The sequence below is a fragment of the Pinus tabuliformis genome, chromosome 9 (assembly GCF_031772625.1).
Source record: "Pinus tabuliformis cultivar Carrire ecotype Pingquan chromosome 9, CPIR1, whole genome shotgun sequence".
NCBI lineage: Eukaryota > Viridiplantae > Streptophyta > Pinopsida > Pinales > Pinaceae > Pinus > Pinus tabuliformis.
In genome coordinates this window covers 1,731,309,062-1,731,321,204 of record NC_142307.1, presented here as the reverse complement: position 1 = coordinate 1,731,321,204, position 12,143 = coordinate 1,731,309,062, and the positions used below count along the sequence as shown (strand labels likewise).

At 39.4% G+C, this 12,143-nt stretch overlaps 1 pseudogene; it reads right to left on the bottom strand.

Annotated features, from left to right (window-relative positions):
- Positions 1 to 4,028, bottom strand: part of LOC149155631 (GDSL esterase/lipase At4g10955-like) — a 35,533-nt pseudogene extending 31,505 nt beyond the window's left edge.
- Between the last annotated feature and the right edge of the window lie 8,115 nt (positions 4,029 to 12,143).

Sequence of the window (12,143 nt, the reverse complement as noted above, 5' to 3'; positions counted from 1 at the left end):
CTTTGATGCCACAACATGGTCTTCTCTCCAGAGACCACTAGATTCTCTACTCCATTTTCAGGAACCATAGAACTCTTGCACCCATCAACAACAGTGCTACCTTGCAGCTTGTATAGAGTTCCAATCCGAACTCCCCGCATTAATATCAGTGCTCCTCGAACCATCTTGCAGGTATCTTTCTCGAACACCGTCTTGACACCTGCATCATCCAACTTGCTTACAGAAATCAGATTTCTGGCCAATGCAGGAATATGTAGAACACCCGGAAGTGTTCTAACCCTTCCACCTTGCAACTTCAACTTTACTTTTCCCCGACAAATGATTCTAGCCTTCCTATCATCTCCTAAGAAGACATCACCACCATCGTATTTCTCATACTCGCAGAACCACTCTCTATGGGGAGTGAAGTGAAAGGATGCGCCTGAGTCAATCAACCATGCCTCATGATCTACATGTGTACTTGAAGAAGCCAAGTACACATCCCCACCTTCATCTGAGGTGGTTTTCGCCTTTGTAGAAGGAGCATCATCAGATCCCTTTCCTTTATCAGGAGCTTTAGATTTACAATCCCTTCTGAAGTGCCCTTCCTTTCCGCATTTCCAGCACACCAGCTTTGTAGGTTTTCTGGAGATTTAGATCTCCCTCTAGATTTAGATCTCCCACTCGATGACTTAGTTTTGTTTCTATTCTGGGACCGTCCTCGTACAGACAAGGCATCACCATTCTGGTTGTCCATATTTTTCCGTCTCATCTCCTCCGTCAGCAAGTCTGAGACTATTTCATCAAACTGCAAAGCAGTTGCATTGCTACCTATTGCAATAACCAGACTATCCCACGAATCTGGTAGAGAACACAACAGACTGATGCACTTATCTTCATCTGAAATTTTAATATCAATAGATAATAACTAACTTACCACAGTATTAAACGCATTCAGATGCTCCGTCACCGAGTCTCCATCTTTCATCCTCAGGTTATACAGCTTTTTCCGCAGGAACAGTTTATTCACCAGAGACTTAGATTGGTACAAAGTCCCTAACTTGACCCACAAAGCCTTTGCCGTAGCTTCCCCTGATACATTCAGCAATACAGAATCCGAGACACACAATCATATTGTGCTCTTTGCCTTCCGATCCAACTTCTTCCATTCTTCATCGGTCACTCCCGATGGTTTAGTACCCGGATCTACCGCGATCCACTGATCTTTATCCACCAACAGATCCTCCATCTTGAGTTTCCACAACTCAAAATTCTGACTATTGAACTTCTCAATCTCTCTCTTTCCACTACTCGCCATCTTCTTTCACCACCAGAATTGATCTCGCAGATCTCCCACTGAACAGGGTCTACCACAGGCCCGAGTGAAACGCCTCAGCAACAAAGGCGTCCCCTTGAAGCCAAAACAGCTCTGATACCAAATGTAGGTTTTAACCCTGTACAGAAATTACCTGCATACGAATTCTTAAACAAAGAAAATAAACAATGCGAGAGCATAACCCATAAAACACATATGCACAGAGATTTTTCCCTGGATCCCAAAACCGAGACTACCAGCTTGATTTTTTCATTATGTTCCTTTCAATGTTACAATACATATTTATACATGCCGAAGCATCCAATACCATGGACCAAAATCCATCGCGTCCAATACCATGGACCGAAAACCATCGCGTCCAAAAAACATGTGCGAAAATCATGCACAAAACCATAGGTGGGTCCGCCCAACCTAACATATGGTCCAAAACCAAAATTTTCCGAGGCGCTGCCCCGGACTCCATAAAGTGGGGTTATGGGTGCCCTTCAAACCCCCTATTAACTACGCGGAAAGAATATAACGCAACCCAACACTGGCATCCATAGCAAAAGAATGGAAGATAAATGGAATAGAATAAATACAAGAACATCAGCTTCAAAAAGTAGAAGGATCTTACCTCCTCCAAGAGGAACTAAAGCATAGTTCAGTCCACCCCTCATCGGAAAGCAACACATCTAGGCATCATGGCAAACATCCCAGCAGGAGGGTATGTTATCACCTAGATTGAACCTTAAGCTAAAGGAAGGCAATGCCAGGGTAACCAAAAACCACGCTTAGCCAAGTAGCTAGCCATACTAGGTCAAGAGAGGGCTCTCTCCGTAAGGATCTCAGCCAATATGACTAGATTGGGTAAAGGATATTAGGTTAGGTATAGTAGCACAAAATTTTTGATTGGATTTTGAAGGGGTTTTACCGGATTAGGAGGACTTGGACTATTTAGGTCTAGGGAATTAGGTCATAATTGCAGGGTTTTCAATGGGGCAAGGTAGGCATAGGATTTAGCACTCAAGGTCTTGATGGGATGAGATGTTTCAGACTGGTGAGAAGCTAAGAAGGGCATGCGAAAACCATGGATCTTTCCTAGACTGTAGAAAACATGAAATGATGAATGGCTTCCCAAGGCAGAGCACTGATATAATGAATTCTACCTATCAACTTGAAAACATTCAACTAGAAGCAATGAAATGATGAATGGAATACATAAAAAAAATTAACATATGATCACATAATAATAAATTGTACTAAAACTCATACCACATGGATCTCTTAAAAATAGTTGCAATTCCTATTAATCTCCTACCAAACTGCTTACAAAGGTGTACAATCAAGGTCTAAGCATCCAACTGAGTCCAACCCCTTACAAAAAGAAAGAAGAAGAAGATAAAGACATGATTTTAACCTCCTCCCATCCTCAGGGGTCGAATCCCTAAGATGAGGATCTAATTTAACTAATACTGAACAAGAAACAAGAATATAGGCATCATCAACAACTTGCCTCTAAAAGTGAAAAGCTTATTCATTTGAGCTTAAACTAACTCCTAAAGCAATGAATCTACCCTCTATCACTATTTATCTATCATAATTACAATCCAGGTCATCATTTACATTGGTAAATCATCCACCATGAGAGGGAATCCATGACTACAATAAAAAAACTAGAAAAATAGCAACCCTGAGTAAAACTGCCAAAAGTGCAGCACCACTGGGTAAAAGCACAGTGCCACTTTCAGGTACCTCTTAGAGGCCTTCTCGGCATCAAAATGGAGCCCATGATATCTCATTGGAAAAGTATTCAAGTATACTTTCCAAAACACCTAGAATGTATGCATTTGGAGCTCATTTGACCCTTCAAAACTTGATTCTCCCAAGACTTCTTCTGTGTGTCCGAAAAGTGGCAAACAGGTCATTTTTAGGGTTTTTTTGACTTTTGGTGGACCATTTCTGCCCCAAAAACTTTAAAACTTGCTAGGGTGCATGTCCTCATTGCTCAAAATCCAAAACTGCAAACCATTTCTTCAATGGGTGCCCCTAGGAAAAGCGCAGTGCCACCTGCAGTTTTCCTGTCTATTGAAACCCAAAATTTGCAAATGACAAAATTTGCTCCAAATTTGCTCAAAATTGGTGAGGATAACCCTCATCATTTTCTCTGATGAGCCAAGGAATCTTCAACCAGCATCCTAAGTCTATCCTCCTCATTTTTTCCCTTTAGAACCTGCCTTAGACTAGCTTTCATTTTCTTGATCCTCATGTTGCAAATCTTGTTGCAGGTCTTGTAATGATAGGCCATGTGTTTGATCATCTTGTTGTCTTTGTTATCCTTCCATAGTAGCTTCTCAAGGTGTAGGTTGACTCTCTCAAGCCAATTTTCCCTATCATTTTCAATCTCCTACTTAATAGGAGTCAATGTGACTTGTGTCTCTTTACCACTTTGCCTTTTTGCCTTGAGCATTTCTAACTTCATGAGGACTTGTTTGTCACTCAATTGTTTGTTTCCTTGCTCCAAGTATGTAATGACATATTTGGTCCTCTCGAAATTGTCTGCCAGAGGTTTCACTTGAGCTTCCCTTTCTCGTATGATGTTGTCTTTGATTGTTTCCTTATCCTGGGCCTCTAAGCCAATGATTTCCATGTCACGATGAGAGTGATGTTGTTTCGGCTCATCGAGCTCTATCAAGTCAAAGTCTCTTTCCTTCTCCTCATCATCATCCGACATCTTTTCCTTTACTTTGTGCAGTTGTTGCACCTGTACCTGCTATGTCGATGAAGAAGGCAAAGCCCCTTCCACTTCCCATGGAGCTAGCATTTGCCTATGGGCTGGTGAAGAAGGCAAGGTCCCTTCCACATCTCATGGAGAAAACACTTGCCTATCTACTGCAAATAATCTCCTTGTGCCCCTCTAATACTTCATGTAAATGGGCACCTCGGTAGTTCTAGTCTCCTTGGCCTCCTCATCTATTTTCACTTGACTAGAAGGCCCTCCTGCTTCTTGAGACATTGGTGGAAGAATTTGAGGACCCTTGAAAATGTCATGAGAAATAAATGTCTCCCAAGAAATGTTGAGGAGACTTAGATGATGAAGCACAATGATCTTGATCTAGGAATAATGCTAAATACTGCTCATCTATTAAAGTGTCACTGCCTGTGTTCTCCTCCTCATAGTCTCAGTCTTCTTGGTCCATGTTTGCAAGGTTGAGGTGTATGAAGGGAATGGGAATGATATGGAATAGGGATAAGGGGATAGGGAAATAGGGATAGGGGAATCTAGAGCCGTAGGGATAGGTAATAGGATGAATAGTGAGGATTTAGGGTTTTAGGCATCATTAGGGAGATTTTAGGGTTTCATATTAAACATGGAAAATGATGCTTATAAGTTTGATTTATAGACCAAAATTGAAGTGAGGGATGTCAACTTACTCGAAAATATGGAAGGAGAGATAAATTTGAATTTTTCTTGAGAGTTTGAGGTTTTTCTAGCCTTCCTGCTAAAAGCGCAGTGCCACTGCCAAAAGCGCAGTGCCACTACCAAAAGTGCAGTGCCACTACCAAAAGCACAGTGCCACTTCCAAAAGCGCAGTGCCACTACCAAAAGCGCAGTGCCACCCTGCCAAAAGCGCAGGGCCACTTTAAGTCCACATTTGACTACCTTCCCAATGTCCAAAATAGGCATGGGATAGTGCGTTGGAAAGCTTGTCAAGTCTACATTCCAGAACATCTTGAAGTTTTCAATTTGGAGCTCATTTTCCCTGTCAAAAGCCCAATCTCCCAAGGCTTGTTAAAATGTGTAGAATGAGGCTACCAAAATGTAGATTGATGTTGCAGTCAACTTTTTAAGGTCCTCCTCAACTCCAAATTGAGCTCATGATAGCTCATTGGAAATTTCTCTATGTCTAGTTATCATTTGACTCAACAAGAATGTCATTTGGTCACTTCAGCTAGGAGAAATATTGATTTTCCCAATGTCAGTCCAGAAGTGTAGCAACTCTCTTGTAGCAACTGTATTTTTGACATTTCTCTAAAACCATGACACTTGTGTAAAAAGTGAAGGAGGTTTTTCTTCCCTAGACTATTATAGATAAAAAAGTCTCTTACATTTTACCAAATTCTTCCCTGTTTAGTATAAAACATATTTTGAAGAAAAACCAGCCCTATGTGTGGCAAATGATTTGTCCCTTGGAATGACTTATTGAAAAATGATGGAGACATGATTTGTATGAGTTGGAATGGCCTCATACTTGTTGAAATGACCTCCCTTATGCTTCATATACTCATATGTCTCTTATTTCATAGCCAACCCTAGCTCAATGGGTGAGGAAATTAGGTTTTAGTGCTCGTGTAAAATGATGATTTGGACACCCTTAGAAAAAACAACTCCCTTTGGCATGTACTTAACCCTTTGGAACTTCACCCTTTCATTTGACTATTTCCTTTGAAAAATTGATCTTTTGATGGTCTGGCATATTTGGAACACTGAGTTAACAGCTTGGGATGGTGATATTATTACATTTGAAAGACATAAAATTACATAATGAAATAAACATTTCTCTTTACAAATCATCTTCACATGGTGAAGGGATGTTATTTGATCACCATTTACTTGCTGGTCTTATGCAATGGAATGAAACCTTGGTAACCTTAATGACCTAATGAAACCTTGATAAACCCTAAAGACCCAATGAGACCTTGAAGGACTGAATTTTAAGATGACTGATACAAATGGCATGATAAAAATAGATTTATGGATGATGTACAGTAAAAAAGATATGAAACTATGCCAGCAAGTAATCACATTTAGGGAAGAGTGATGTTTTTGGACTAGGACTACCATCAATGACTAATTTTTTGCATGACCTAGTGGAATAATAAAAAATTGTTGAATCGGACCCCTAAAATGATATGAAAAGAGGATTTTTGATCACTGATGGCAAGATGCAAATACTGACACTAACATCGGCCTTATTGGGGATGGTAGCTCCTTGGAGGTGTCAAGAACATTGTAGACCAAGTGCCTAACCATGTGGGCCAATACGGTCAAAAACTTAAATTGAAATGCATGACTAAAAACTGATGACTTGACAACACAAACTGACTTTTACTCAACTAAAAACTGACTCAATACTAAAACACAACTGACAAACGGGAAAAAATACTCAAAATGGAGCTTATTCAATAAAACCTACTCCAATTGTTCCATTCATCACCTTATTAAGTGAAATTAAACAAACAATGCAACCAAGTAAGCATTCTAGTTGATGTTTGAATTCTCCGCAAGTGCTTGCTTATTAACAACAAGAGAGAACTACTGAAAGGAAACTCCCATGCAAACTTGTAAACGTATCCAAATTTTCCTAGATTGAATAATATGGATGCTCTATCTGACTCCAAAAATACTACATAAGGATCTTGAAATTCATGTGCACTGGGACTTAGCTCATCCAATGGATTAATTTGCTTCTCCTCATACCATGAATGCAAACTTTCATCTAAGCTTTGTGACGAGACTCCTGTTGAAAATGACAAAGAAACCGACTGTGAGATCAAGTTTGTATCAATACTTTTTTCAAGCTCAAATTTAGCTAATGGGGGACTTTGACTGTAGACATCATCCAACACATCAGCCATTGGATCATGAAAAACTTGGAAAGACTGTTGTGACCCATTTTCTATTGGTTCCAATGGGATTACATGATTTTCAATAGGTTGCTCAGTTGAAGATATACTATGCAAAATTCCATTCAAAAACTGAAATGATTCAAAACATAATGGTATAGAATCATCTTGCATCATTTGATCATATGTTCCAGCTTCCGAGTCTTCATCTACAACTTGACAATAAATGGCATTCGGGGTCTGCAAATCTAGATATGAGAAGTCTTGAACAAGGATCTTATTGCCATCTAGATGGTTCAGATCAAAACTTATCGACGGTTTATTTATGATTGGACGAAAGTTATCTCTGATGAACTGAAACAAAGTAAAATGAAAAGGAAAATATCCTTCACTCACTTCAAAATTTTCTGCACTTTCCTCCTCACTTCCATAGCTAATATGGATCGGCTGATCACTAAGCTGCTAAAAGTGAACTTCCTTCTTCCACAAACCAACTATTGATTTGTTTGCAAGACTAGCTTCTATTTGGAGAACATAATCATCATCATGCTAATCAAGCTTAGGCAAATCATCAGTATAAAACACATCATCAAGCATACATGTCAGATCAACAAATATCTCTTCTTTAAGATGATCTGTAAAGCAATCATTATCAGATCTATGACAACTAGGATAAGAAAGAAATTTTTTTGGATCAGTCACTTGTTCTTCTAAAATCAACAAGCCATGGTCTTGAACATCATACTCATTCCTTGTGGTGATCTTTTGCATCATCCCTTCCACTAAACTTACCAAAATGTATTGCTTTACCTCTAAAGGTGTTGATTCCTCTAGATCTATGTTCTTCCTCTCTTCTTCCTTTAACTTTTCCTTTCTGATCAACATAGTAGCCTCTACATCTATTGCACTGTTTTTCATCTCTTCAAGTGTTGCAAGGTTCCTTTCCCTCAACTAAAACTCCATTTCTGGATCAAAGGCTTTCGGGTAGTGTAAGAGAGCAGATCCAAGAGGAGGTCTTATATTAACCGACATCGAAAAATAGACTTGGTTAAACCTGGTAGAAAACTATTGTACTATCTCCCCTGGTAATATTTTTAGCTCGTTATACTCTTCTAGAATCAAGAAAGGGTTTTTTTTGATCACCCACTTGTTGAGGAAAACTTTGATGAACTGTTGGAAATCTAAGATGCTCACATTAGGCAGGGTTTTGAACCAACTCTTGACTTTGCCTTGCAAAGAAAGAGCAAAAAGCATATTACTGACATCCTCTTCGTTAACTTCAAAAAGGTCAAGAAAAGACTCAAAATTCAGTACATGTCTCTCAACAGTGATGCTGTCACATTCACCATCAAATCTTGGTAGATATAGGTAATGATTTTTAGGGAAAGCATGGGATATAGGAGGTAAAATCAAAGGCTTGTATCTATCTGGAATTTTACAAGGTATAGGAGTATATATAAACGCTGTAGAACTATTCTTGATCTCTTGAGGCTCATCAGTTTGAATACGGTCATAAGATTCAAAAGAAGGGTCTTGATCAAGATCAAAGGCATGCGAATATTTTGTATTCGCAATCTTCAAAGGGAAGGAATCACATGCAGGTCTAGGATCTTTTCTCAAATACAATAGACTTTGTAAAGCCTTCTTGACATTCTTGGGAAAAGAGAAGAAATAATTTATAACACAGAACATAATGTCTTAGATGAAATTCCAAATTGAATACCTAATCTTTCCATATTGTCCTTTCATGTTTCTACTGGTCAGGTTCATCCTCCAGTGGAGTCCTTGGATCTGATCTTGAAATTGATTTGGAGTCGTCGGCTGAATGACTTCAGCATTTTGGTTTCTGATCGTTGTCCACCATCAACAATCAGATATAAAATTGATACTTTTTACTGAGGAACATAAAACTATGTCCCCAGTATGGTCGTCACTATGTTAATCACCCGGATTGAACCTCAGGCTAAAGGAAGGCAATGCCAGGGTAACCACAAACCACACTTAGCCAAGTAGCTAGCCCTACTAGGTCGGGAGAGGGCTCTCTCCTTAAGGATCTTAGCCAAGATGACTAGATTGGGTAAGGGATATTAGGCTAGGTATAGTAGCACAAAAGTTTTGATTGGATTTTGAAGGCGTTTTGCCGAATCAGGAGGAGTTGGACTGTTTATGTCTAGGAAATTAGATCAGAATTGTAGGGTGTTCAATGGGCAAGGTAAGCATAGGCTTTAGAACTCAAGGGCTTGATGGGATGAGATTTTTTAGACTGGTGAGAAGCTAAGAAGGTCATGTGAAAACCATGGATCCTTCCTAGACTACAGAAAACATGAAATGATGAATGGTTTCCTAAGTCAAAGCACTGATATAATGAATTCTACCTATCAACTTGAAAACATTCAACTAGAAGAAATGAAATGATGAATGGAATACATAAAAAACATTAACATATGATCACATAAGAAGAAAATGTACTAAAACTCATACCACATGGATCCCATAAAAATAGCGGCAATTCCTATTAATCTCCTGCCAAACTGCTTACAAAGGTGTACAATCAAGGTCTGAGCATCCAACTGAGTCAAACCCCATACAAAAAGAAATAAGGAGAAGATATAGACATTATTTTAACCTCCTCCCATCCTTAGGGGTCTAATCCCTAATATCAGGAGCTAAGTTAACTAATACTGAACAAGAAATAGGAATATAGGCATCATCAACCACTTGCCTCTAAAAGTGAAAAACTGATTCATTTGAGCTCAAACTAACTCCTAAAGTAATGAATCTACCCTCTATAACTATTTATCTATCAGAATTACATGCAAATTCATCATTTACAATGGTAAATCATCCACCATGAGAGAGAATCCATGATTACAGTAAAAAAGTGGAAAAATAGCAACACTGAGCAAAATTGCCAAAAGCGCAACGCACTGGCCAAAAGCAGTGCCACTTTCAGGTACCTTTTGGAGGCCTTCCCGACATCCACATTGAGCCCATGATAGCTCATTGGAAAGGCATTCAAGTATAATTTCCAAAACACCTAGAATTTTTCAATTTTGAGCTCATTTGACCCTTCAAAACTTGATTCTTCCAAGACTGCTTCTGTGTGTCCAAAAAGTGGCAGAAAGGTCATTTTTAGGGTGTTTTTTGACCTTTTGGTGGACCAGTTCTACCCCAAAAACTACGAAACTTGCTAGGGTGCATTTCATCATCGCTCTGAACACAAAAATGAAAACCATTTCTTCAATGGGTGCTCCTAGGAAATGCCCAGTGCCAGGCAGTTTTCCTATTTATTGAAACCCAAAATTTGCTCCAAATTTGCTCAAAATTGGTGAGAATCAACCTCATCAAGTGCTCTAATGAGTCAAGGAAGCTTCAGCCAACATCCTAAGTCTATCCTCCTCCTTTTTTCCCTTTAGATCCCAACTTAGCCTAGCTTTCATTTTCTTGATCCTCATGTTGCAAATCTTGTTGCAGGTCTTGTAATGATAGGCCATGTGTCTGATCACCTTGTTGTCTCTGTTAGCCTTCCATAGCAGATTCTCAAGGTATAGGTTGACTCTCTCAATCCAATTCTCCCTATCATTTTCAATCTCCTGCTCAATAGGAGTCAATGTGACTTGTGTCTCTTTTCCACTTTTCCTTTTTGCCTTGAGCATTTCTAACTTCATGAGGACTTGTTTGTCACTCAATTGTTTGTTTTCTTGCTCCAAGTATGTAATGATGTATTTGGCCCTCTCCAAATTATCTGCCAAAGCTTGCACTTGAGCTTCCCTTTCTTGTATGATGATGTCTTTGATTGTTTCCTTATCCTGGGCCTCTAAGTCAATGATTTACATGTCTTAATGAGAGTGATGTTGTTCTGGCTCATCGTGCTCTATCAATTCAAAGTCTCTTTCCTTCTCCTCATCATCATCCAGCATATTTTCCTTTAATTCGTGCAGCTGCTGCACGTGTACCTGTTGTGTCGATGAAGAAGGAAAAGCCCCTTCCACATCATGTGGAGCTAGAATTTGCCTATGGACTAATGAAGAAGGCAAGGTCCCTTCCACATCCTGTGGAGAAAACACTTGCCTCTCTACTGCAAATAATCTCCTAGTGCCCCTGTAATATGTCATGTAAATGGGCACCTCAGTAGTTCTAGTATCCTTGGCCTCCTCATCTGTTTTCACTTGACTAGAAGGTCCTCCTTCTTCTCGAGACACAGGTGGAAGAATTTGAGGACCCCTGAAAATTTCATGAGAAATAAAGGACTCCAAAGAGATGTTGAGGAGACTGAGATGATGAAGCACAATGATCTTGATCAGGGAGTAATGATAAATATTGCTCATCTGCTGAAGTGTCACTGCCTGTGTTCTCCTCCTCATAGTCTCTGTCTTCTTGGTCCATGTTTGCAAGGTTGACGTGTATGAAGGGAATGGGAATAATATGGAATAGGGATAAGGGGATAGGGAAACATGGATAGGGGAATCTAGAGTTGTAGAGATAGGTGATAGGATGAACAGTGAGGATTTAGGGTTTTATGCATCATTAGGGAGACTTTAGGGTTTCATATTAAACATGGAAAATGATGCCTATAAGTTTGATTTGCAAACCAAAACTGAAGTGAGGGATGTTAGCTTACTTGAAAATATGGAAGGAGAGAGAAATTTGAAGTTTTCTTGAGAGTTTGAGGGTTTTCTAGCCCTCCTGCTAATAGCGCAGTGCCACTGCCAAAAGCGCAACACCACCTTTCCAAAAGCGCAGCGCCACCCTACCAAAAGCGCAACGCCACTTTAAGTCGACATTTGACTAACTTCCTGATGTCGAAATTGGGCATAAGATAGCTCGTTGGAAATATTCTCGAGTCTACATTCCATAACATCTTGAATTTTTTAATTTGGAGCTCATTTGGCCTATAAAAGCCCAATATCCCAAGACTTGTCAAAATGTGAAGAATGAGGTTGCCAAAATGGCGAGTGATGTTGCAGTCAACTTTTGAAGGTCTTCCTCAACTCCAAATTGAGCTCATAATAGTTCATTGGAAAGCTCTCAGTGTCTAGTTATCATTTGGTGCATCAAGCAAGTCATTTGGTCACTTCTACTAGGAGAAATCTTTATTTTACCATGGTCACTCCAGAAGTGCAGCAACTCTCTTGTAGCAACTGTATTTTTAACATTTCTCTAAAACCATGACACTTTCGTAAAAAGTGAAAGAGGTTTTTCTTCCCTAGCCCATTATAGA